This window comes from Sus scrofa, chromosome 1 (genome assembly GCF_054392235.1).
Source record: "Sus scrofa isolate SSC_HxYL_T2T_F1_AM1 chromosome 1, Sscrofa_HxYL_maternal_Yorkshire_Landrace_v2.0, whole genome shotgun sequence".
In the NCBI taxonomy this organism is placed as follows: Eukaryota; Metazoa; Chordata; class Mammalia; order Artiodactyla; family Suidae; genus Sus; species Sus scrofa.
The window spans coordinates 174,817,569-174,835,705 of NC_139383.1; the positions used below are offsets into that span (position 1 = coordinate 174,817,569).

General features: G+C 49.9%; 1 protein-coding gene and 1 non-coding gene across 28 annotated transcripts in view; both read right to left on the reverse strand.

The window, feature by feature from the left end:
* MEGF11 (multiple EGF like domains 11) overlaps window positions 1-18,137 on the reverse strand; it is a 384,198-nt gene that overhangs the window by 118,049 nt on the left and 248,012 nt on the right. The window lies entirely within an intron of this gene.
* On the reverse strand, window positions 14,927-15,012 carry MIR339-2 (microRNA mir-339-2). The gene is given in 1 exon segment (NR_128431.1): window positions 14,927-15,012. It is a non-coding gene; the product is annotated as a microRNA mir-339-2 (primary transcript).

Genomic DNA, 18,137 nt, shown 5'->3' on the forward strand with positions numbered 1-18,137 from the left:
AGAAATTGAGGCCTAAGGAGGAGCAGGGTCTTGCCCAAGATGGCCCACTGAGTCCCTGCACAGCTGGGGCTGAACGCAAGTCTCTGGCCTCCAAATCCATCTCCACCTACATGGAGCAGAAAGCGTGCCCAGCTGAGCTGCGAGAGACTGGAGGGCAGGGGAAGGTTTCCTCTTGTGTGTCTGTCCTCTACCATAGGGCCCATATCATCAGGCAGGGAAGCTTGGTAACCAGCGTGGCCCTGCTGAACCAGCCCCGTCTGTTCTTGGCCTTATGCTCCTACGCTGGCTCTGTCTTGACTCCTATTATTATTCTCCTGGGCCTGAAGAATTCAGGCCTCTAGACTCCTCACTTGCTCTTACAATCAACATGGGGACTTATGTTACATCCCTGTAATCCTGAGTCTTTCAGGACTCAGGAGATCCAGATGAGCCCCCACTTCCTTCCAGAGAAGTGCCTTCTCTGTGCTGAGGACCTTATGCACATGGTCTAATTTAACCTGCAAAACTCACTGAAGAACAGATGTATGAGGAAACTGAAGGCCAGAGAGACCAAGTCACTTGCCACATTCCCACAGCAAATAAGGGGGAGAGAATTGAATTTGGAGTTTTTTTACTCCAAAGACCATCACGACTCCTTTGCAGAAGGGAGGAAGGAAAGAAATTGGGAGCGAGGGTCATATAATAGTGAAGACTATATGGAATGTATGTGGCTCTCATAACGATGCTGTGAAGGGGTCCAGAGAGGACACCCAGTTGATAAACAGAAGAGTATCACTTTGAACTTGGCAATGGTAGGAAAGGATGGGGAATGAACGAGAGCAGTTTGACTTGGATATAGGATGGCTAAGGTGGAGTGAAAGGGCAAGAGGAGCTCAAATATGGAGGAACAGGCTGAGGTCAGATCATGGCAGACTTATGAATTACAGGAGGAGCAGCTGGACTTCTTTGGGGCCAGTGAAAGTGGCTGCAGACTTGGAAAAGAGGAGGGCCATGGTGAGGGTAGTAGTTCAGGAACCCTGATCTGATTAGGATGGATCTGAGTGAGAAGAGACCAAACGAAGCAGAGACCATTAGAAGGTTACTGCAATGGTTCAAACACAAGCTAAGGAGATTTAGAACCAAGGCAGTGGTTGTGGAGACAGGAAGATGGCAGCATGAAGATGAGTAGGGTTGACAGCACCTGCAAGTGATTGAATGTGGGACTCCTGGACTCTGCATTTGGGTGACTGGCATGTCAGTATGATCTTGAACTTGATTACATTTGCAAAGACCCTATTTCCAAATAAGGTCACATTCACTGGCTCCAGATGGACATGGATCTTGGGAGAAACTATTCAGTTCCATACATAGGGGAACAACATACCTGTCTCACAGGGTGGCTCTTTCCTAGGGCTAAATGAGTTACCAAGACATGAGACAACTACCTGCCTTCCATTACTTTTCTTCCAGGCACAGAGTTTGCTCTAGAATCCTTAGCCACGAAGTCTTAGGAAAATTTTGGAAGGACAAATCCAAGAAGGAGAGTGATAGTCACCCAAAACTGCCTTGAGATTCCCTGGGCACCTCAGGAGCAAAAACTGGCATTGCCCATCACTCATCAAGTGCTCTGGGGAACCCTCCCCCCAGCTCCTCATCATGGAGTTGTCATGTTCTATGAGAGGCAAGTGAATTAAAGCAGCTAAAAGTTCTCTTGTTTCATCTTCTTGGATTTCCTGTCAGCATCAAAGCACACGTAACAACCTGTGACAAGGGGCAGCATGAACTATGAGGTCTACTACCCCTCCCCAGAGAAAATTACCACCTGGAGAGGCATACCTCCTGGTCACATTTCACTCCATTGCTTCCTGTTACCAACTATAACCTTGTTAGTGGGATTCTTGTAAATGCCTAACATGCTTTTCTTCAGAGGGGAAAAAACAAGGCTCTCCTTTGTAGCATTTGCCAATTTCCATGGTGTAAATACTTCTACCATGTCTGATTTCAAGCTACTGATGTGAAGAAACAGAACACAGGGTTTGGAAAAGATCGGTACAATCAGCTCTCATTAGCTTCTGTGAGCCAGCTCCAGAACACCACTACACACAATTACTGTGGACCAGGGGACCAAGGGAAGGAGCCTAGATATGTGATTCCCCCTCCCCACCAGCCAACAGCCTCTGGATTAGTCACCTCTGCAGGGGTCATCAGACAACTGTATAAGTTTAAAAGTTACAAATGTCTTATTAATTGAGACTGAGCATCATTTGGGCAGCTGTGGGGCTGTAAAAGGTGCTCTGGGGTAGATATGAACCCAGATCCTACCACTTACTAGCTGTATGATAACCTGGGTTAAGTCATATGGTCTCTTGTTGAATGATTAAATATTCATTCAACACTTACTGACTCTTTACTGTTATAAGATGATGGGGAAATAAAGAAGAAAAATAAAGCACAGTCCATGACTCCGGAAACTCACAATCTGGTGGAGAAGAGAGTCATAGAAAGATTAATAATATGGATAGGTATCAATTTCCTCATCTATGAGGGTAAGGGGTCCCACCCCTTACCCCCCCTCACCCCCCGCAAAAATGGAATGAGACCACTCAAAGAAAGCTTCCAACACAATACTTGGAACAAAGTAGAGGGAGAGCAAAAATGTATTAAATCTAGGAAAGCAAATCTCTGGCAAGAAATCATCAAAGAGGCAGCACACCTCCTCTATGAAGTGCCAAGGCTAGGAGTCCTGGGGACAAGGATGGCCACTGGGCTAGAGCCTAGGAGGAGGATAAGAAGGCTCTAATTTTCCCCTGGCCCTGAATCTGCTCATCCAGGATCATGATGTTCCCCATGGTACTATGGGGGGATAGGTGGGAGTGAAGGTGGAGCCTCTGGCAGATTGATTCTAGCTCACCCATTTGGGATTGCTTGGAAGGAGATCACTATCTTTGGAATAGGAGACAGACTCAATATTTCTAGGTCTCAAATTATAGAATGGGATAGGGCAAAGAATTTACTACTTATAGAATATACTTTTCCTTCTATTTAACTACTTTTCTTTTTATGGCCACTCCTGTGGCATATGGAAGTTCCCAGGCTAGGAGTTGAATCAGAGCTGCAGCTGCTGGCCTACACCACAGCTACAACAATGCCAGATCCAAGCCACATGCCAGAACCTTAACCTACTGAGTGGCACCAGAAATCAAAGCCACATTTTCACAGACATTATGTCAGGTCTTAACCCACTAAACCACAACGGGAACTCCTATTTAATTATTAAAAAAAAAAACCCACAACCCTTTTTCTCAGCTTCAGTAATCATCAGCATGTGGCCAATCTTGTTTCAACTTATCATCTCTCCTCCACCCCCTGTCTCCCATGTGTTTTTCTTTCAATCATCAATTAGGATCAGTTGAGTTTTTACTGCTACCTTCTCCATCCAGGTTTGCAAAATGATCTCCTGAGTACTTTTCCTGCAATACCTGTGTGCTGCCACCAGAGAGCAGCAGGCTGTCTCATTTACCTGGTTCAAAGAATTTTATCTGAGATCAGACTCACAACTCTGAATTTTCTAATAAAAACAAAACAATTTTTCATTCTATTCTTTAAGAATCTCCTTTCCACCCATCCAATTTTTTTTTCCTGGAAGCAAGGGGTTAAACAAAATTTAAACACAGTGACTCTTCTTAGCAATGCCCTTGACAACCTGCAACATTGACAAATTGTCTCTGATCCAAACTGCCTTCTTTTACAAAGCTTTCTGCTACAAATCCAAGCTGACAGCGGAATATCACCTTCAAAACGACAAGTTTAAATGAGTTATTATTTGTAAAGGGCTCAAAAGAGTGTCTGGCACATAGTAAGCACTATACTATTTGAGGTTTTATTTATTTTCAAATGTTAAGTTTTTTTTTTTTCTCCTTTGCATAGGAATGTGAATTTGTTTCAACACTGCAGGAATTAGCAATGAATGAGTCTTCATTATTCTGGTTTAATCATCTGCATCCTGTGAATGGGGAAAGGGATGCCTCTGGAGACAGGACATTGTCCCAAAGGTGGCCTGGCTGGGGCTGGGGCTGATTTTTTTTCTCTTCTGATACCCTAAACAAGGCAGGCTCTGCAGCTCCCTCTGGTTCACTTATGGTCACCTGACTCAGGGCTGAGCCAAACCTCCTAATTACAGAGATGTTGGGCAGGGTGTTTTATTATTTATTTATTTATTTATTTTCCTTTCTGAGTTAAGCCAAGGAGAGCTGCTGGAGAAGCACAGCCAGTGTAAGCGCGATCAATTAAATTATCATAAGCAGCAGGGGCGCGAGGAAGGGAGGACTCGCAAGCCGGGTCCATTATTACTGCAATGAAGCTGTCATCTGCCAACAGACAGCGGCATGTCTGGGCTTGGCAGCGATGGTCAGATTGACGGGAGGCCTCAGTGCCATCTCAAGGAATTGTTGGTGCCCATGGGTTCTAGGATGCTGCTGCTAATGATGGCGACAGCTGTGCCTGTCATGAACTGAGCTCCTTCTGTGCGCCAAGCACAGCTCACACTTTAGCACCTAAATGGTATTACTGTGCCCATTTTCCAGAAGGGGAAACTGACACTCAGAAATGCTAGGTGACTTCCTCAAGGTCACACAGCTAGTCAAGGGAAGAAGATGGAATCCAGCCAGGTTTGTCTACCACCATCTTCCCTCTCAGATAAAGCCAGTCCTTTTTACCCTCACCACCCTGGGGTCCCACCCCAGGCTTCTCTGACCCTGCTGGCAGAACCTACCCAGGTGCCTCCCTTGCCCTCCCCCTACCCAGGTGCTAGCTTGCTCCCCTGAGCCCTAGGATCACACCCTTCTGCTCAGTACCCACTGGCTCCACCTGCTGGATGGTCTGGAAGCTGAGGCCCAAAGGGTGTTTTTGTTGTAGTCTTTGTCTAAGTCTCAGAAATGACTCTGGATTCTCTACCGTCCAAGGCCTGCTGTTCAGGTCGGTGCAGCGAAGTGGCCCAAAGAGAGTATTGGGCACGTGTGCTCAGGGAGATGGAGAGGGGACAAGAAGCTGACAGGTAGGGTTGAGATAAGAAACAGTTGAGGAGTTCCCATTGTGGCTCAGTGGTTAACTAACCCAGCTAGTATCCATGAGGACGCAGGTTCGGTCCCTGGCCTTTCTTAGAGGGCTAAGGATCCGGCATTGCCGTGAGCTGTGGTGTAGGTCGCAGACGTGGCTGGGATCCTGCATTGCTGTCGCTGTGGTGTAGGCCGGCAGCTATAGCTCCAATTTGACTCCTAGCCTGGGAACCTCCATATGCCGAGGGCGTGGCCCTAAAAAGAAAAAAGACCAAAAGAAAAAAAAAAAAAGAAGAGAAAGAAAGAAATATTCGAATGGGGAAGGTGAGAGGAAGGGCACCCAGTGTGCCAGGACATGTGTCATGTGCAGACTGGACAAGACCAGCAAAAAGAAGGAGGGGATCCCAAGGAGCTGCCCCCATGTACATGGCCCACCCAGCAGGGCCTTTCAGGACTGAGTAGGATCCCCAGGCCTCAGGGAACTGGGCTGCCTGCAGGACAAGACTGGGTGCATCACAGAGGCCATGGTCAGGGGCTGACAGTGAGGGAAGCCGGGCTCTGCTCATAGGAACATCTGTCTCCCTTGGGTGCTCAACAGTCTCAGGGTCATGTAAAGCCCTGGTCTCATCCCAGTGACTTAGCTGGGTGTGGACCATCCGGGGGGCACTGCCTGGTCGGGAGGGGCCTTCTAACTCATCCAATTGTGCCCCTGCAGGACAGGTAATACCTGTCTGGGCACCCTTCTCCTGGCTCTCACCTCTGACCACTCCCTGTGGAATAAGAGGGTGGCTTCAGGTGGCTGAGCTGGCCCCAAAGTCACCCTCTGGTTTCGGTGACGTGGGTGCCTGATGCCCACCCCAGGGCAGGGAGTGGAGACAGAGGACCCTGGTTCTACCTGCTGAGTCAGCCAGCCGTCAACAGGGGGTGTGACAGTGGGGGGTGTGACATCATGAGAGTGTGTGAGAGGGCACATGAGAGTATGGGCTTGTGAGTGTGTGTGGGTGTGGGTGTGAGACTGTGGGTGTGAATGTGAGGGTGACATTCCGAGTGTGCGGCAGTGGAACAGTTCTCAGTGTGAGGTGAGAGAGACAGACAGACAGACAGCCGGGCAGAAACACAGAGCCCAAGAGATACTGACATCAAGAGAAGCACCTTGAGAGATAGTGGCCCCAGAGAGGAGGTGAGAACGACAGTCAAGAGAAATGAGCTCTGTGGAGACTGAGCTGGAGGAAGAGCAGAGGCAGCGGGGGAGGGGATGCATGTGTCTGTGAACACGTGGAGGGCGTGGTGGATGACCCGGGGGTGTCCCCTGCAGAGGGGCCCTGACCCCTTTCCCCACCCCTCTCCCCTCATCCCCCCACCTTTCAGTCATCTAGGAGACCCCCCACAGCCCCCCAGTGGGTTCCTCTCTTGCCAAGCCCCAATCCTGACATGGCATCTTATTCTGCTGACCTAAGTCTAATTTATTTGGGGAAAAAAGTCTTCCCTGGCCCCCAAATCAAATCACTCAGGGAAAGAAGGGGGGTTGAAAGGAACCAGAGGGAAATAAAATATATTCAGCAAGTGTATTTTTATTCCAATAAAACTTGATTTAATAACCACCATGAATATTTCATTTGCAAGAGCCTGGCCTTCTCCTGCAGCCAGAGCCGGTCTCCAGCCAAGTTTAGCCTCCCTGCCCCTGGGGCAGCAGGGGCCCCTGCTCCCACACCCTGGGCAGCCCTTAGCCTAGATGGAACCATAGGCCCCCTCTGCCTTTCAGCCACCACCAGACCTCAGGGGGCTTGGCCTGGGATCAAAAATAGGGCCACACCAAAGATTGGTATGGAGAGCTGGGTTCAAATACTCACCCTAACACTGAATTGCTGGGTGACCTTGGTCAAGTTACTGCATTCTCTGAGCCTCAGTTTCCTTTCCCCGTCTTAGGACATTTTTATGAGGCTCAGTAAACATGATGGATGTGAACAAGTTTCTATTCATTCCCTGTTACCACCCCTGGGGATTGAGAGCCAAGAGTTGAGTTACCCAGAACTTTTTATCTCCCCTACTCCCTTCTGGATCCATGCTTTTAAGCCATGCTGTCCCTCTCCTCTAACCTTTTACCCATCCATCCCAAACCAGACCGTGATGCTGTCACTAAGCAAATCCAGGGGCGGGGAGTGGGGTGGGGTGGGTGGAGGGGTAAAACTGGGAAGAGGACAGTGGGCATCTATTGTCTTCATAGTACAAAGGGACCCCCGTCCCCAGGCTCAGGCCATGTGGAATGGGTGGGGCTGATTCCACCCCTGGCCCCAGAAGGAGGGCACAAGCCTGGCCAATCAAGACACTCCCTTCCTTGGTTCCAGCAATTGGTTCTGGGACAGGCACGTGACCCTATCAGGACAATGCAACTCACTCTGGAACAATTGGGTAAAAGGATGCTTTCTCCCCATTGGGGATGTTAAGCCTGGAGCTGTGATGTTCATCTCTGCCACTCCTTTGGGAAGAGAACACTTGAGAACGAAGCCAACACAAAGGAGAATAGAGCCAGGGTGGAAACAAATTACTGACATCATTTGAGCCCCATGACGCAGCTGTGCCTGAAGCAACATCCACCTCTGTTCTTGCCGGTTGTAAGAGGCAAAACATCCCCTTTTCTGCCTAAGCCACCTTAGGCTGGGTTTCTGTCACTTGCAGTGAAAAAGTCCTGGTTGGATACTGGGATCTGAAACATGTCTTTTCATTTCACTAATTAAAGCCTCTACCTCCCCAGGGACATGTTTGGGGAAAGTGGGGTATCAGAGTGGAAGAAATGGTACGGCTGTCTCAGTCCCCTCACCCCTGGAGGCACTTTTAAGAATTCAAATGCAATCAGAGGCAGTGGTCCTGGCTCCTTTGAGAAATTCCAAACACCCCTCAGGGACAGCTCTGCAGGCTTGTCCTACCCCTGTGTCACCTGCCACTCTTATTCCTCGATGGTGTCATCAATCAATCAATCACAAAGGTGTGGTGGAAGGATGGGATCTGGGGCAGGTCAGATGACTTTCTGAGCCTCAGTTTCATTGTCAGGAAGATGAGGGGGTTAAACAGGATGAACTCAATCCCAGCTCTAACATCGTTTATATTTATGAGTCTTTATTATGCTTAGACTTGGGGTAATAAAAATAAAGAAAGGACTACCCTTAACTGCACAATCTCTTTGGGAATAGAAGAGACACATTAAAATAAAGCAAAAAGAAAATCAATAATGCTGTCCTCAAGGCAAAATTTGAAGTGGGGAGTACTGGCCAGGGTGGCCTGGAAGGTCTCTGTGGCTCTGAGAATCTGTGAGAAGAAAAGAGGCTGTATCTCTGGGAGACAGAAACAGTGGCCAGTGCCCAGGGCCTCAAGCCTCATGTCTTCTCTGGGAGACTCTGGGCATCACAGGAATTTCCCAGATGCTCTACCCACCTAAGCTGGCTTGGCAAAGCCTGGAACCAAGACCCAGGTGAGTTGGTATGAAAACTCAGGAGGAAGCAGGGAGAAGAGAGGCAGGGATGACAGGCCTGGGGCGGGGCAGCTCCTATCTTCTCACTGTTTCTTCCATTTGCAAGAGTTTGCAAACTTCAAAACAGTTTCTGGCCAGAGGAAAAAAAATGTCTCTCCGGAGTCACAGGACACTTTGAGGCTGGAGTTGGTCTCAACTCCAAGAGGAGGAGGAAGTCCAGGGAAGGACTGGCACTGGGACGGTGAGTTTGGGAGGGCCCTTGGGTCAGTTAGGAATGGAGGGTGTAGGGGAGAGGAGGAGGCCAGGAGAAGCCAGGCAGGTGAGCGGATCCAGAGGCTCCATCAAAGTTCAGGACCGGGGGTATAAAGACCCTTGCAAACAGAACAGAGTGTCACCTGGCCTGGGTCACAGTTAGCCGAGCCCAGGCTTCCCGCCTGCCGGTAAGGTTTGGCAGTGTGGGATCTGGATGTGGTGGCAGGTGCAAGGACCTCAGGTCTGCCGACGGTTCCTTCACATAAGCCTCCCCAGGCCTCCCCGTGTAAGGTAACGCAGGATGCTTATCGCAGAAGAGTACTGGGTGGAGGGGCCAGTGGGAGCCGGACCCAGCCTGTACTTCACTTGCTAGGTTGTGTGCACAGGACTAGGTCCTTCCTTAGGGAGACGGGCCCTGGGGCGAGAGCTGGGGGGTGTCCTGTGCTCTCTCTCAAGGTATGTGAGCAAACAGTCCTGAGGACAGAGAGGTGCCGGGGCCCAGGTAACCACGACCCTGACTGTGGGCCAACCCCCCTCCCTCTCTGAGCCTGGGCTAGACTGGTCTCTCTCCTGAGCACACACCTCTGGTCTCCTCTCCCCGTCTGTCCAGACTGAGGGACCCCATTCTCCCACAATCCCACTATGAGCCAGCTCCCCACCTCTTCCTATCCTTGCAAATGGTCTAAGGCAGCTGCGCTTTGCTCACACTCTCAGGTCTCAGACCCTTTAAACAATCTGATGAAAGCTGCCAACTCTCAAAATGCACACACACGCATGCCTGTAATTTTGCACATCATTTCAAGGAGTTCATGGTCTTACTGGGATCCAGGTCCACAGACTCCAGGTTAAGAATTTCTGTTTGAATTTCTAGGACTCTGGGGCTCAAAGAAAAGCCCAGACGCAGACCCTCTTCTTTTCTGCAGCTGCTTCTGGCCCCACCTTCCAGGTTGCAGGAAACTGCCCATTAGCTCGGTGCCTGGGGCTGGAGCCTGCCTGAAAGAAGCAGGGCTGTAGCCACGAGAGCCACTAGACATGGCCCGGCGGGGTGACCCCATTTGTCGGAGGGCCAGCTGGGACTGAAAAATGTAACCATGTGCCCGGGCCACATGCAGACCCAGTTAAAAGGCAGACTAATGTGTGGTCAGGTGCGAGGACGCCGGCCAAGGCGTCAGGCTGGGGAACACAAGGCATCTGTTTGGATCTGTGAGGCACTTTATGAATCCCTCCTCGCCGGGCTTTCTGAATGCAGAAGCCTCCCAAAGAGTCGCAGCCCCGGCGGCAAAAAGGCTCCTCTGTCTTCGCTTGCTGCAGAGTTTGTAGACATCCAACTGGGGTCAGAGTGCCCGAGAGTGTGTGCAGAACAAAAACGGCAGAATCAATGGGCTGGATTACAGACCTTGCCGCAGTGGGCGGATGACGGCAGAGGAGCACTAGTTTCTCAGACCAAATGACCTGACCCTGCACAGTCAGAAAGTGCCAATCACAGGGGATTAAAACCAGCCACCAGCCGGGGACACAGCCCCCAGGACGAAGGCCCTGAGGCTGGGCTAACAGCCAAGAATAGGGCCGACGATGTGGGGGCAGTGCCCAGTCTGGAGGCCCTGAGGGAGGGGTGCTGGTCTGCCCTTGGCCAGCTGAGGATGGAGGAGGCGGAGGATGGGTCAGGACGAGAAAGGGCTGGGACAGAGAGGATGGAGGTCACTGCTAAAAGGAAGGACGGGGACAACAGGGAGGAAGGGTGGGCTCAGGGAGGGGAGAGATTATTCCTAGGGGGACTGTGAGCAGATTTGGGAATCAGACTCTGAATCTCGCTGAACCAACATTGTCTGTCCTTCTGGAGCCTAAGCCACATTGCTGGAAGGATTTTTGAGAGCCACAAAGTCTCCTTAAGTCTTGGGCTTCTATTTAGAGTTCAGGTGCTTTCAGGAGAATTCTGAGTGGGCAGCCAGCCCCTGGGTCTCTTCAGCCTTCAAACACACACCACCTCACCTGACTCACACACACACACCCCCCACCTCACATGACTCTCGCAGCAAACCCAGGAAGTGGAGTTGTTACCACTGACTAGGAAAGAAGTAATTTTCCAGAGTACACAGCTGGTCAGAGGTGCCCCCACAAGCCCATTTTCTTATTTGTGAAACAGGTATGGCAACATCTGCCTCATAGATGTGGTGGTCGAGCGCCTGGCATTTACTCCATCCTGGGCCCTGTGCTAAGTCCTTAACATGTATTATGCTGTGGAGGCATTTTAAGAATACTGTGGATTTATTGCAGATGTGGAAACTAGCTCAGAGAGGTGAAGTAACTTGCCCAAGGTCACACAGTACATTAGTGGCCAAGCCAGGATTTGATCCCTGGCAGGTCTGGCTTCAGAGCTTGTGAAAATCAAATGCAAAGCAGTTTTGTGAAGTGTTCTGGGGGTAGCAGCTATCAGCACTGGGGCTGGGTGGCGGGGAGCAGAGAGAGGAAGAAGCCAGGATCTCCTTCCCTCTCAGTTTCGCTGTGTGAGCCAGAGATGAACTGGGTCTTGCTGGAGGAGGACTGGGTGTCTATCTGGGTGGATGTAGCTACGTCAGGGGTGGGGGTGCAGTGGGGGGAGTTGGAGGGGGGATGGTGGCAGGCCCCTCCCTGTCATCAGCCTCCCACCACCCATGCTAATGGCCTGCAGGGGGAAGTCATCTGCAAGAGGTGATTTTCTGCTGCTCCGAGATCAAAGCCTGGCTGGGAGTGAGCCCCCTCACTGGATAATGAAGATGAATCCCAGCCAAGTCTGCCCAGAAAGAACGTTAACTAAATGAAGATGGCAGTTCAGTGACTGTGGAGTTTGTATCGGGGCCAAATTGAACTCTCTGTTCCAGCATGTAGATGCGAAGCCTGGGCTGGTGCCCAAGAAAGGGGGAACACACACGCTCATACACGAGCACCTTCATTCCCAGCTCCCCCAACCCCTGCAATCCCTGGCTGCTGGCAGCCACCTCAGGGAGGGGCTGGTTCTACGTGGCCCCTGGGGTGGGGGCCTCGTATTGGTCACTCTAGCCCAGCTTATTGAAGCTCACACAGGGCCCCTCAGTCAGCCCAGATGGGGGGTGGAGGTGGGGTGGGGGAGGGGCTGAGGAGAAAGAGCAAGTGGGAGGGGCTTGAGGCCAGGGGGTCCCTACTAGGTCTCCTAGCTTCACCCTGAGGACAAGGGTAGCCCAACAGAGTCAGATCTGGATTTAAGTCAAGCTCTTATAAACTTAAGTGACCTTGAGCTAAAAAATTTAAAGATCTCCAAGCCTCAATTTCCTAATCTACAAAGTGGGAATGATAATAAAATGTGCCAGCCAATCCATGTCTGCAGCGCTATGTAAATCATTAAGTGATGGACCTCCTTTTGCCCAGCAGGCCTCTCAGAGCCTCTCCCCTGTCTGAGACCCAGACTGGGCTCGTAGACCTAAGCTTTTGTGAACTTCTGACCCAAGCCCCCAGCCCCAAGCTTCCAGGCTTCAGAGCTCACTCTCTCCAAACCCCACCATGATGGAGAATTCCTGGCCCTCCGAGTCCCTGAGATGATAATCACCAACAACGCCTCCCACCCACACAGCACAAAGCACTGAATCCTTGAGAGAAAACAGTGGGAGAGAGAGGCTGGACCAGAATTGGTTAGAATATGTGGAACCCGTTTCCTCACCTTGGCTGTATATTAGAATTACCCAGGGAAACTTATAAATACCAGTGCTAAGGTCCAGTCCCAGACCTTGGTTCAGATCTCCAGGGTGGGCCTGGCAGGGGCTTCTAACATGCTGCCACATGCAGGACCTCTGTCTAGAGACAAAGCTTTTTGATCCAGATTTAGTGATCCAGATTCTGATTCCCGAGGTCCAGGGTGGAGCCTGAGACTCTGGATCTCTAACAAGCTCCTGTGATCCTGACGCTGCAGGTCCCAGGACTACCCTTTGGTAGCACAGCTCTGATGAGGGCACCCTGGCTTTATCATCTTTCTTCATTGGCAGCCCTAACAGGCTTCTCACAGCATATGTTCTCAGGAAATGGGTGAGATTTAATGCACGCATAACTGAGACAGTGGTGGATTCGAAACCTGATGGTTTGTATTTGAATCCTAGTTTTACTGTTCCAGCTCTTATCAACTGGGCCTCAGTTATCTGCATCTATAAAACAGGTATGCTGTGACTGTCCCGAGAGTCTTGCAGGATCAGCGGGAAAATAAAATGCTATCATGTATGCGAAATGTAAATTGCTATTCATATTCTTTTCTCTTCTTCTTTTACCTGCCACCAAAGGGCACATAAGACACATATCCCACCCTGTACTCTCTTGGTGCTTCTAATCTGGTCGATTCTCTTTGGCAACCCTCAGGCCCCAGCATGCTGGCAGTTCTGAGATGGAGCATGCACTGGATGCACTAGCCATGCAGACACTCCTGGGCCTCCTCATGCAGCTCCAGAGCTCTGGCCAGCCCAGAAAGTTCCCTCTGAAACAGCTTCCGGATTTATAGACACACAGAAACTCAGAGGACCTGGGTTCAAACCCTGACTCTGCCCCTTCCTGTCCACATTCAGGCTCCCAGCGGCCCTTGTAAATAAGCAGCCTCCAAATGACCCTCTTCTGAGGGGGCTCTGGGCTGTGGTGCCTGCCCACCAGCATCTCTTCAAGCTGATCCAGCCCGCAGACAGGCAGGAAGGCAGGGCAGGTATTTCCAAGGCCGCCTGGAACTCATTCTTTTCCATTGCTGTGGACCAGAACCATTTACTGAGGCAACGCGTATGACTCATTCTTTTCTATTCACTGTGGCTGAGCCCTAGCTCCACATCTGCCCCAACCCCACCCCATCACAGCTTATCTCATGGGCCACAGCCTCAGTGGTAGCTCAGAACCACAGTTTAGACTGAACAGGTCTTGGATGGAGGTGACAAGAATCTACATTTTTTTCCTTCCTTTCATCCTTCCTTCCTTCCTCCTTCTTTTCTTCCTTCTTCCCCCTTCCCTCCCTCCCTCCCTTTCCCTTGCTCTCCCCCTCCCCCTCCTTCCCACCACGCCTGCTGCATAAGGAGGTTGCCAGGCTAGGGGTTGAATTGGAGCTGCGGCCCCCAGCCTATGCCACAGCCACACTGGACCTGAGCCCAATCTTCGACCTATGCTGCACTCCTGGCAACCCCAGATCCTTAACCCACTGAGTGAGGCCAGGGATCGAACCCGCAACTTCACTGATACTATGTCGGGTTCTTAACTCGCTGAGCCACAGTGGGAACTCCAACCTTTTTCTTTTTAAGTTCCCAACGATGCGGATGCATGACTGCCTTCCGTCCTCTCCTCTCCCTCCATGCTGATGCCCACTCACGAGCACTGGGTTTGGAATCAGAAACCCCAGGGTCAAGTTCTGGCTCTGCACCTTACGCTGTGACCTAATATGAGTCACTTAACAGAGCTGAGCCTCAATTTCCTCTTCTGCAAAATGGGGATGGGGAAGCCAATCATCTTGGAGGAATATTCAGGGTCAAAAAAGATCAAGAGTGTGGAAACACTCTGGGAAGATGAACACACCACATGCATCAAGGTGTTCGGAGAACTGTGGTACCAGGGCACCCACCAGCATCCTCCTGGAGTCCCTGCCTCTGCACCACCAGAGGCCAAGCCAGCCAGTAGACACTGCCGGTCCCTCCAAGGGTCCCTGGCCTGACAGGACAGGCTTTCCCTGCTGGCTTGCCTCATGCTTGCAGCTGGATCTCTCCCACCCTCCATCCCAGTTCCTGGTATACAGCCTATGCTTTCCCACCTCCATGCCTTTGCTCAAGCTGTAACCTCTGTGTGGGGTCCACTTCCTCCCTTCTCAGGCTCAAAGCTCAGCCATCCCCCACAGGGCCACCTCAATAGCATCCTCTCCAAGAAGATGTCTCTTACTGTGCCCAGGTGCATCTTCTCAGAATTATTTTTGTTTTGGTTTGTTTTGGGTTCTCGTCTTTTTAGGGCCACACCTGAAGCATATGGAAGTTCCTAGGCTAGGGGTCAAATCTGAGCGGCAGCTGCCGGCCTACGCCACAGCCAAAGCAATGCCAGATCCGAGCCACCTCTACGACCTACATCACAGCTCATGGCAATGCCAAGTCCTTAACCCACTGAGTGAGGCCAGGGGTCAAACCTGCATCCTCATAGATACTAGTCGTGTTTGTTACCGCTGAGCCACAGCGGGATCTCCCCTCAGAGCCATTTGTATATATGCCTCTATTGGACCATGAGCTCCTGGAGGACAGGGACCTTGTCTTACTTGGCATCTTGGTAGCCCTTGGAGCACTTAGCACAGACCCTGGCACATAGTGAGTATCTAATAAAAGTCTTCTGTAACACAGAAAATGTGCGCCCTGGCTAGAAAGCCAATCAATGCAAATTCATGCAACAGAGAGGTCCTGTTTTATGCTTCCTAAATTAGCAGTTTGGGGGGGGGGGAAATGCTAACATGCACCACTGACAATGTTCTGTTGAAATTGGTACACACATTACTGATAATGTTGCAAACTGGAATGATCATTTTGGAAAGCAATATGGCAACACATATCAACGGTTATAAAAACACTCATTTACTTTGACCCATAATCCCACTCCTAATACTATATCCAAAGGAAATCGCTCAAAAGAATAACAAGTGTTATACATGCATGAAGATTCTCATTGCAACATTTTCTATAATAGTCCCAAACGGAAAACAACCTAAATGTTCAACAAAAGAGGAATTGTTAGGTAAATTATGGTATATAAACTCAACAAACTATTATGCAGCCATTTAAAATATTTATGAAAACTATGTAACATGGAAAAATGCTTATGATAAAATATGAAATAAACTCAGAATGTAAAATTATATGTGCATTTATAAATATGTAATAATAAAAATGTAGGCGTGCTGACAAGGATCAGAAGGGACCAGGCAAAGTGAAATTAATTATTGTGTTTAGATGGGAGGACTCGAGGTGATTTATTTTTATTTTTAAACATTTCCTGTAAGGGTGTTATAATGCCATTTTTATAACGCAAAACTTAAACAGCCAAACAATAAATGTGTGTCAAAGGAATGCAAGGGGAGAGAGATGAGGGAGAGAGGAGTCATTTGGGGCGTCTCTGGATCCAGCTCTCTGAGTATCTTGGGCCAGATTTCCTGTGGTCCAAATCAACAGTGGGATTCTGGATGGTGCAAAGCCTTAGAGATGCACGGCCATGTGCCAAGCCTTACCCTGCTTTGGGGGCACTCCTAAATGATTTGGGGTACCTTTCATGGAAGGTTAGATTTTCTCACCATCTTCCAGAGGCCCCTGCAGCTCTGCAATGCATCTATAGGGAATGGACCAGGGAAGGATTCAGAGGATGTTTAAGTTCAAGGGGTTGAGGGCACAAGAGGTTTTCCCACCAGGATCTCACCCACAGGAAACAGGCTGAACCTGAGAAGGAGTGAGAAGCTTTCCTTTCCACACCCACCCATCCTTATTGCTAAGCTTTGAGAAACTACATCCCATGTGCTTGACACTGAATCCCAGTTTTCATCTGCTGTCCTGGCATAATTACTAATAGCTCTTTTTATCTCTAAAGTGTCCCAGTTGGGACATGGTCACATTACCCAAACCGCAAAGAGCAGGAAAAAAGAGAAGAAAAGTTGCTTCTGTGACTGATGTGTGGGGCGGGAGGATGTCTCTCTTCTGGGGAATCCAGACCCAGAGATGTCAGAAAATGTTTTATGCGGTCCTGGTTCACCAGCCCACCACCATTTCATAGCTCCCATGGGTCCCCTCTATCCTGGAGGCTTGGTGGGAGACAGGGACACCCGTGCCTTCATCCTTGCCTCTCAGCATCCCTGTTCTGCACGTCTCCACCAACACTGACGCCCTTCTGAGGCTTCCTGCCTCCAGTGACCGTGTCTCTTTCCTCCTGAGTTCTTCTAGGCTGAGCTCTCCCTTTCCTCCTCCAGGCCTCCCTCCGCTGCTAACAGAGATTTTCAGTTTTAATCAGGTATTCTTCCCTGTCTCTCCAGCCCCAGCCCATCCTCTGCTGAGCCAGTTGAATTTCTTTCTCTATTCCTGGGGACATTTTTCATCTGTCCTTTCTCCAACCAATGTTATCTCAGCACTAAGCGGGATCATAATTCTGCCCAATGTCATGGGAATTCTCAGCAATCTATTGCTTCTGACAGTGACAAAGTCTTTGAGGCTCAGATACCTGATCACACACTCACAGACAGATGGAGGCAGGACTTTCCATGTACCCACGCCACACATCTGTGATACACGTGCTACATACGCACCACATGCAAACTTGCAGGCATTCACACGACATGCCCAGTAGATGCAACCTTCCAAGATTACACACACACAACATATATAATTCAAAAACAGTGTGGAATGCCCATCTCTTATAGACTACACTATGCAAATAACACACGTGATATATGTATACCATATACACTGCATGCGTGTCTCAGACCATACACCCATCACACACACAACTCATATATCACTCACGCAGGCATGCACATCCCACAGGAAGGCTTTGGGCTCCTGTATTATCAAGATCCTGCTCAGGGAAAAATGCTTCGTTCCTGCACAGAGGCCACGTTCCCCACCAAGCTGCACAAGGACTTCAGCAAGGAGCGTTCATTACTGCTAATGAGCATTACATGCCTAATTAATTCCCAGGCTTGGTTTGAGGATCTGACCCGGGGCCTGATTTCCATTCAGGGGAAAATAAATGGAGAGCTAAAAGGGTTCCTGTGCTAGTTTAGTAGGACTTAGGACCCACTTGCATTTGCCCATCCTATCCCCAAACCCAAACCACTGGGATGAATAGCAGACAGTGTCCAGGTGGCAGCTAGCTGGGTCTCCTTTCTTTCTTTCTTTCTTTCTTTCTTTTTTTTTTTTTTAATCTTTTTAGGGTCGAAACCACGGCACATGGAGATTCCCAGGTTAGGGGTTGAATTGGAGCTGTAGCCACCAGCCTACACCACAGCCACAGCAATGCCAGATCTGAGCTGTGTCTGCTTCCTACACCACAGTTCATGGCAGCGCTGGATCCTTTACCCACTGAGTGAGGCCAGGGATCAAATCTGCATCCTCATGGACACTAGTCAGATTCATTTCCACTGAGCCACGACAGGAACTCCACCTGGGTCTCCTTTCTGCCTGCCTTTCTAAAGCATCAGGACTAAATCTTCAAAGTTAGAATGTCTACCTTTTGATGGGTTTTGTGCCCCACCCAGGTAAAGGGCCCTTCCATTCAGGATGGAGAAGAGCCCCTTCTCAGCATCCACAAACATCTGATCTTCCCAGTGCAGTGCGTGCTCCTTGATGCTGGGACCCTCTGTGCCCAGGCTGGTTTTCCTTGGAGCTGGAGCATAGAATGCGCAAGGC